Raw genomic sequence first — 8,391 nt, forward strand, 5'->3', positions numbered from 1 at the left:
AATAAATGCTTTAAAAGCAGGTGGGTCATGAAATGTGGGGTATTTTAGCTTATTAATTTTTTATCACCTAAATTGAATGAAACATTGATGTGGCCAGAATATGAATAAGTGAGTTTTCTGCCAAAAGTGTACATTGTGTATGTGATTTTGCTAGTTCTGCTGGTTTTATTAATGTAAAACGGCAAAATTAGGCAGTTCACAAGGTGCAAGCCTTCAATAACAGAATTATAAATGAATTAAAAGTGATATCTGAGCTGGTTAAAGCAACAGTAAGGCTTAGTGGTTAGGGCTAGGAAACAAAAGAAACAGAGAGACATGGCAGCAAAACAGACATTCTTGTGTGGCTATTGCAATGCTCAAGGCAACGCTTCTGACCTCCAGTAGGTAACTTGGAAATCAGTTTATTTTGACAAAAACTCTGTTTTTTTGCTAATGTTAAGAGAGGAATGGAGAAAGGAGAAACTTACTTGAAAAAATGAACGCTGTCTCTAGCAAACAAATCATCGCATTCAGTTGAAATCACTAAGAAAACGTTTGCTGTATTTGTGTGAAAGATATGCAAAAATTCATTTCTGACCAGAAGGCCATTTCATTTTATTAATCGGATAGATAAATAAATCCGTTAGAGATGGGGACAATCATCTGGCCTAAAATGTCTGCTTTTTTGAAGCTCTTAGCCTTTAAGTTTGTGGGTATGGTCACTAGCAGTTATGTAACTTTCTACATAAACCAGAAGAGAATTCCAATTTTAAGTGTATCTTGCTACTGCTTCAATATCTTTGGGGTAGGATAGGTTGCAGTCTCAACACCATCCCTGCATTATGTGTGCTTGCTTCCAGGCAGGTCCACACTTCTCCCTCCACCCTCCTCTCATTCAACCTCTGCCTATCCACTGTTGTTAAACAACAGCAACATGATACACTAAAATTGTTCCTTTGAAAGGCCTGTCTGCTCAGGGATTTCTCAGAAATTTTCCTTTATGGGAAGAAATACAATAACAGATAGTGGTGGAAATCTTCAGATTTGAGCTTAAATAGAGGCATATAGTTCTGATATATAAAAAATAGTATCTCCTTTAAAATAGCCACTTAACATTATATAGTAGTGGGTGTCTTCACGAGTTATTTAATGTCAACTCTTGTGTTAAACTCTTGTCAAGTAGTTTGCTTCATGTCTACTCTGAGGCAGTGATTTCCATAGGTTGCAGACATTTTAATGTTTAGTTTTATTAAGGTTATGTTGTAGCTTAGTACCTAAATAAAGCTACACCCTGTTGCTGAGACTAGGAACAACTTTCAGAAACTGTGATGTAAAAATCCCTTTGGTGGGAGTTGGCCATTTCTTAATCATTAAATATAAGTTTGAATGCTTTCTTGAGTAGGAACGGGCTATTGATTTTGGCAAAGGGTGGACATGGAATAGATACTGTATATTGGCCTCCTAGACTGTGAGAAGTTTTTTCAGGCCACACCAGCCTGTGTGATAACTTTGTCTTATATTTCTTTAAGTGCACATCTTGGGGTGGAGTAAAGGTCATGGACTCTTCTGCTTTCCTCCTGTTGGTGCTAGCATCCATTCAGCTCCTGTTCTGCTGCAAAGGGGAGAAACTTGTAGCATGTCAAAAAGTGAGGAGGGGGAATCATAGAATCATAGAATAGTTAGGGTTGGAAAGGACCTTAAGATCACCCAGTTCCAACCCCCTTTCCCGCGAGCAGGGACACCTCACACCAAACCGTGTCACCCAAGGCTCTATCCAACCTGGCCTTGAACACCACCAGAGATGGAGCATTCACAGCTTCCTTGGGCAGCCCATTCCAGTGCCTCACTACCCTTACAGTAAAGAACTTCTTCCTTATGCCCAATCTAAACTTCACCTGTTTAAGCTTTAACCCATTACCCCTTGTCCTGTCACTACAGTCCCTAATGAAGAGTCCCTCCCTAGCATCCTTATAGGCTCACTTCAGATACTGAAAGGCTGCTGTGAGGTATCCACGCAGCCTTCTCTTCTCCGGGCTGAACTGCCTCAACTTTTTCAGCCTATCTTCACATGAAAGATGCTCTAGTCCCCTGATCATCTTTAAAGAGCTCAATGTGGTTATGGTTAGACAATTTCCAGTGCCCACATGTACTTGCCTTAAAGATAACTTGGGTAACTTATCACCACTCAATGCAGTATTGTGCAGTGTTTCTGTATCATTAAATGCATCCTCCACCCTTAGAGATGACTGAATATCTGTTTGAACACAGAGGTAAATGCTGAGATTTGAAGCTGACATAGCACAAGACAGTTTCCTTCTTTTTAGTCCATGTTAAAAATGCAAAAGGGTGGTGCACGCCTGTTCCTGGCAGTTTGATTAATAAAGATAAATGTTGTGGTTAAGAGGGTTGGAAATACAATGAGAGGCTGAGGACCAAATGGGAAATGTCTCTTTGTTGAGAAATGCTTTTGCATTCTTGATTTTCTGTACGTAAAGTCAACTTTGCAGGGCACAGACTAGGAGAGGAGACCACACAGCCTTTGGGACATATGGAAGTTGTCATGAGGGCTTGGAAGTATTTTCTAATATGCCCTAATAATCAAGTAAAGTAGCTCAGCTGAATTATCTCGCTGGAGGATAGATTGCTTTCTTTTGCCAATTACAGAACCAACGCTGAACATTTTCTTGTTTCCTCTTACAATTTACATTCAAATTCTCCTATCCTTCATCATCTTATGTAGTTCATTCTCCTGTAGACACAGCTAAACTCTGGAATAATAATTGTACACATTTCCCTTGAGCTTTCCAAGTGTCTGACTGCATCAACATTGATCTTGGAGTGGTGGGCCAAGGAATTGGCTCAGGTCTTATCACTTTAGACAATGTCGGCATGACTGGGATGTCTATACCGGCTCAGTGTTGTAGGATGGGTTGCATCAGCAAAGGCAGCCAAATGTGGATGATCCTCGCTTAACTAGCAATGTCAGTACAAATAAGCCAGCCGAGCTTCCTAATGAAAAACAACATCTTTCAGAAGCAACTGTATTTTACCATGACTATACAGGTACCACTAATCTGCCTTGTCTTTAAAAGTGACATAGCTGCACATATGGAGTCTGGTTCAAAGGAAATTTTCCTGTAGAAACCACTGTAATACTCTTGCAAATGTAAACACTTCTGCCCCAGACCACTGGGGTGCACCACTGTTCCCTCCTGGATGCAATGGTGCTCAGTTGCTGGGAATATAATACCCATCTAGAAGTGATGAATCCATGTGCTTTAAACCGCCTTCCAGTGATACAAAAAAAGCTCCTTCACTTTAGAAGCAGTGAAAAATGTAGTAGAAGCCGCTTAATTAGTCTATGATAAATTGCGTGCCCAATTAATTGTGATGATTGCCTAGAGGGCAAAACCCAACTCGAGGCAGTCTGATGACTGAAGAGCAAACTAACGGCACACATTAGTGAACACTGAAGAGTCTCTTCCCGTGCCTTTCTTGCAGTTGCTAGTAGCTGAATCACAACAGTTAACTGTATTTGCTTGTACCATCTTTGCCCCAGTTTGACCTTTTCTTCATTTTATGCTTGTTAAATGAATCAATATTATCTTAAAACAGTGTTTCCTTTTCTTCCTCCCAGTAGCAGTGCATGGTTATACCATGGACTTAAAATGCAATTAATGAAATATTAAATGAGTGCAATATGCTTCCTTATCCCTCGGAGTTGCAGTTAGGAATTAGAAGGAAACACATTAAAGGTAAAGGAGTTACTTGAATGTTAAATCAGTGTATATCTGAAAGCTGTACTTCATAAATTTATGTACAGTCTGTGAAGCATGGCCAGTGCAAGCAGAGTTGCACCAGTTTGAGCAAAAAAAGGAGGTTTTAAAATGATTTTGCTAGACCAGTGGCTAAGACCATGCAGACATTGTTTTTTCAGTTTTAAAACAGTAAATGACTTCACGGGGCAGAGTCAGGTCCCAAATGTGCCATCTGCCTGGTTGTGGTTTGTTTATACATGATTGAGTTTAGTGCTTGGCTTGATTCCTTTTATATAATGATGTTATGATAACCACATAATTAATGTTTTTAGTGTTTAGCAGATAAATGAGATGCAAAAAGAGACAGAGAAAAATATCTGATGTTTAAATAGAAATTCTTCCAAAATCCCCAGTAGGAGCCAAGTTTTATTCTATGATATTTAATCTATAATTTATAATGCTTAATATTTAAGGTAGGCTCCTAATTTAAATATAATATTTAATAATCTATGCATAATATTTAACATTAGATTACATTGACAATATAGGTGGTTTAGAGACCATTCCTGGAATGTTAATGAGGGGATGAAACAAATCCTTTTGCCTATTTTTAACTTATGCCATTTTTTTTTTGTCTCCCAGATATTAATTTCCAGAACGTCACAAAATTTCAGCAGAAAGTAGATATCAAATGACACATGATTAAGATAGACAAAACTATTTCCCTTTATTTGGGGAGCAGTTGAAGTGTCTCCTGCAAATTTCATGAAAAGTGAATTCTTGGAAATCTTTCCATGTTTTTCAGACCTTCTACTCCTGCAGGCATATGAATGCTTATTTTCTTGCCCCTTCTTATTTCTTATACAAATGCTAAGCTTATACTTTTGCCCCTTCTATTTGGAAAATTAACCTCTCTGCAAGCGCAAGTAGAGTTTGAGCAGAAACATATGTAGAAAATACGTGTTGTTCTTCTGCTTCCATGAAAAGTTATGAAGTGGAGGTGAAGAATGTGAGCTTAGTGATGGAAGAGAAGGTCAAAGAGAAATTTGTCCCTGTTTCAAATATTTTCCAGTCATAGACTAAATTGGGCAACATTCTCCCCAGGTCAGGATCATAGAAATGTGTCTCCAGCGATTTGACTTCAGCCTCTCTCGGGATGGATTTCTGTCGGGAATTCTTGTAGTTCTTAGCAATGTTTTAAATTGCAAATGTTCAGAGAAAGAATTCCCTACATTCACAAAGCACAGGTTCTACTGATTTCTGTAGCAATGCACAAAGCTGATGACTGCTTTTAAGAAAGTGCTTTACAGGAATAATTTTGAAATGGAGTTACACATTATTAATGGAGACAGATCTGATGGTGAAGCAAACCACATTTGGCAGCAAGAACATTTACTAAAAATGTCATTAAAGAATTTAGGTTGTATGCTACCAAGTATTTTGTAACTCCCTTCACTGACTTCTTGGCCTCTCTTTTTCTTTCATGTCTGGTAAGTGGCTTGAGGTGGTTGATGAACATTGGAACGGAGGAAGTCTGGTTTCTCGCTGCTGTTTGTGTAAAGGTTTGTTGCCTTTGACACCTAAGAAGGAGGAAGCTCTACCCTAGTCCATGCTTCATTTTATGAATTTAGAACTTTCTTAAGGCTTTTCTTTCATGTAGGTTTTATGGCGTCTAAAAAGTGGAAGAGTTTTTATTGCAACTGTTTCCTCAGCAGAGGTAAATTTACAACTTTTTTCTAACAATGAGTGCCTATTTCCACAATTCAGAAAATCTGAGATTTCTTCCAACCTACCCCTGGCAAGTTTGTATCAGTATTACAAGTTGATGAACTTTACTAAAATTTTCCACTAAATTATAAAGAAAAATTGTCAATCTGGTCGACTTTAATATTTGCTTAGAATAACACCATAGGACTCATTTCTTGAAACCCCGCCTTAAAAAAAAGGGACGGTATATTGGATGTATTTCATCAAACACTGCATTCAGTTTCATCTTTGGGGAAAAGAGTAGCTTACCACTGCATCTCTTTCCAGGTGGCATCTTTATTTGAAATGCTGAGGCAGTGAAATGAAATAGTAAGGTCTGGAATGAAATGCAGTCTCTAAGACTGGTTTACTGGGACAAGAAGTTACTACCCAGGTGAGCTTTGGGACAGAGTGGAAAGACCAGCAGTAGCCCTGCTTCTATATGATCAGTTTGATTTAAAAACAGATAAGGTGATCCTATAGTTCTTTTGAAATTTATTGGTGTCACAAAACAATTCAAGTACCAAGGGTTTTGTCTGCCATGCCACTGAATGCTGTTTATACATAAATAGCCCCAAAGAGCTGGAATCATAAAATGAGGAAATATTTCAAATGAGTGGAAGGTTCCCATTGTGCACCTGAAATCTAAGCAGATGGAAGTAAAACAAAAAGATATATATAATTTTTTTTTTTTACTGGATACAACTTTTTTTTTTACTTGGATTTTTTTTTTTTTCCCCCACTGGATATCGAACAGCTTTCCAAGGCCTGGCACTGAGTTCCCTACTCACTGAATTTAGGGCAAGAGCCTTTAAAGACTATAAGGTCTGAAGCCTTATGGACATCTTGTTATGACTGTGAGCTGATCTGTCGATACTGTGGTCTGGATTCCCAACAGCAACAAAATTTTAATCATGGACTTTTCCAGGCCCTTAGGGAGTGCTGAAGGCACAAGATATTTCTTCCAGCAGCTGTATGACTTTCCCAGATGGATGAAGTGCCTCCCTCTCCTTAGGGCTTAGATCTTTCCCTAAAGGTAGGTCCCTCTTTTTTCAAAGTTTTTCTGGGATTTGGTGTTGGCCTCATCCCAACCATCCCAGGAGCCAGCTGGAGCTATCCACTTGGAGGCTACCTGTCCTTGGGCAGGCTTCACAGAGACACAGAGGAGTGGATGAAACCTATGTCTAACAGTCTTCCTGCAGAGGAGTTAAGTTTGTTCTAGTTTTCCAAAGTAGACCAAAGTACTTAAATATTGGGTATGCCAGAGGAAGAAGAAAGGAACATGGCATTGCATGTAGGGGCAGTCCAGTTGGGACTAGCTCCAGGGGCTGTCCTCCTTTACTGGGGATCTCTAGTTAGTCATAAGTGTTCACTGGGAAGTGACACCTGCACCCACACTTGGTAGAGTCCAAGCTGATGTTTTCCATCTTCCAAGCAGGGTAGCCAGACCTGCACCCCGAGCAGAGGTACTTTGGGGGTTCTCAGGAGCAGAACTGATGTGGCATTAAGCATGTTGACAGAATGTAAATGGTTCCAGTGGCAAATGAAAAGAGGGTGGTGGTTTTGAAGGGTGAAATTTGAGTAAATGCACTCCAACTTTACAGTCTATTCAGGAGTTTCAGTCCCTCTGTGGATATTGGCCTATATAAGAAGCCACTGGACTGCGCTTATTACGTAAGATCCTGAGTGACTTTGTAAGCATTCAGCAGCTTCCAAATCCTTCACTTTCAACAACACTGCTCTTTGTACTAAAAATTTAGTATATAAAGGCATATCATAGACTTGGATTTGAAATATACTCAGAAAAGCTCCATGTAATGGCATCTTAATGCCTAGACAAATGCAAAATTAATACACTGAAGTTGTCCAGCAGCAGTAAGAGTAAAAGCAGCATGATTTTTTAATGTTTTGTTGGGGTTTTTTAATAACAAGCTCTATTTCTGAGACAGGCAGTGGAAAATCTTCTCAAGCTGTAAGCTCAGCGTCCCCGGAGTGAATAGGGTTCAATGTAGCATGGATAATTTGTTTGCTTTGCAATTATTTTCCGTCAGTGGAGACAAATTGATTTGTACAATAAAATTGACGGTCACTGCAAGGCAGCTGGCTTTCTAAACTGTAAAAGAATTTGACTAGGTTAAGTGAGTACCAAATTTTTGAGTACTGGGATGTCCTTTTGTACTGGTAAAACTTGCAACAATTTTAGGGCTTGCCAGGGATTGCTGTGTGAAATTCAACATCAGAGAATGCCAGAGCTGTTATTCTTCATACCACTCTGAGCAGGACCATTGCCAGTTTATTAGTGGCCTGCTTTAAAAATTATTTCCACCAAAACAGAAATCAAAATGGAAGAAAAGAAACTGATAGTAGAGCAGATGAATAGGTAGGAAGGAAATGGCAATAACTGCCTTCTAACTGACAACTATTAAAGGAAACTAGATATTTAGCATGAGTTAAATAAGTATAACAGAATTGAGGATGTTAGGCAGCAAGAGGGTTTCTCCTAGAGAAAAGCATGGAGCAAAAGCTTTATCTGGAAAATAGAAGCATGCCAGTGAGGTGCGTTTCCAGAAAGTATTGGTAGTGGAAGCAAAGAAGAAACAACCATTTGTGCTGCCACTAGAGTATTTGGATATTTGTCCAAATAAAAATATTTAAAGCCCATAAAAACTAAACAGCTATTGACATCCATTCTTTTATTTTCCTGTGTGAAAAGCAAAGACTTGATTGTCAAAAATCCTGGCAAAACATTAGTGCATTCATGGTCAAATGCTCAGTGTGATTAGGAATGCTGTAGTACCTGGTAGCTACTTGGAATGAGGCTTTGATTCCAGCACTAGGCTAATCAGGACATACTGTCATATTCAATCAAAATGTAGAATATGCCCCAGAAAAAATGCTGAATGTAAAA

Source organism: Lathamus discolor, chromosome 1 (genome assembly GCF_037157495.1).
Source record: "Lathamus discolor isolate bLatDis1 chromosome 1, bLatDis1.hap1, whole genome shotgun sequence".
Classification (NCBI taxonomy): domain Eukaryota; kingdom Metazoa; phylum Chordata; class Aves; order Psittaciformes; family Psittacidae; genus Lathamus; species Lathamus discolor.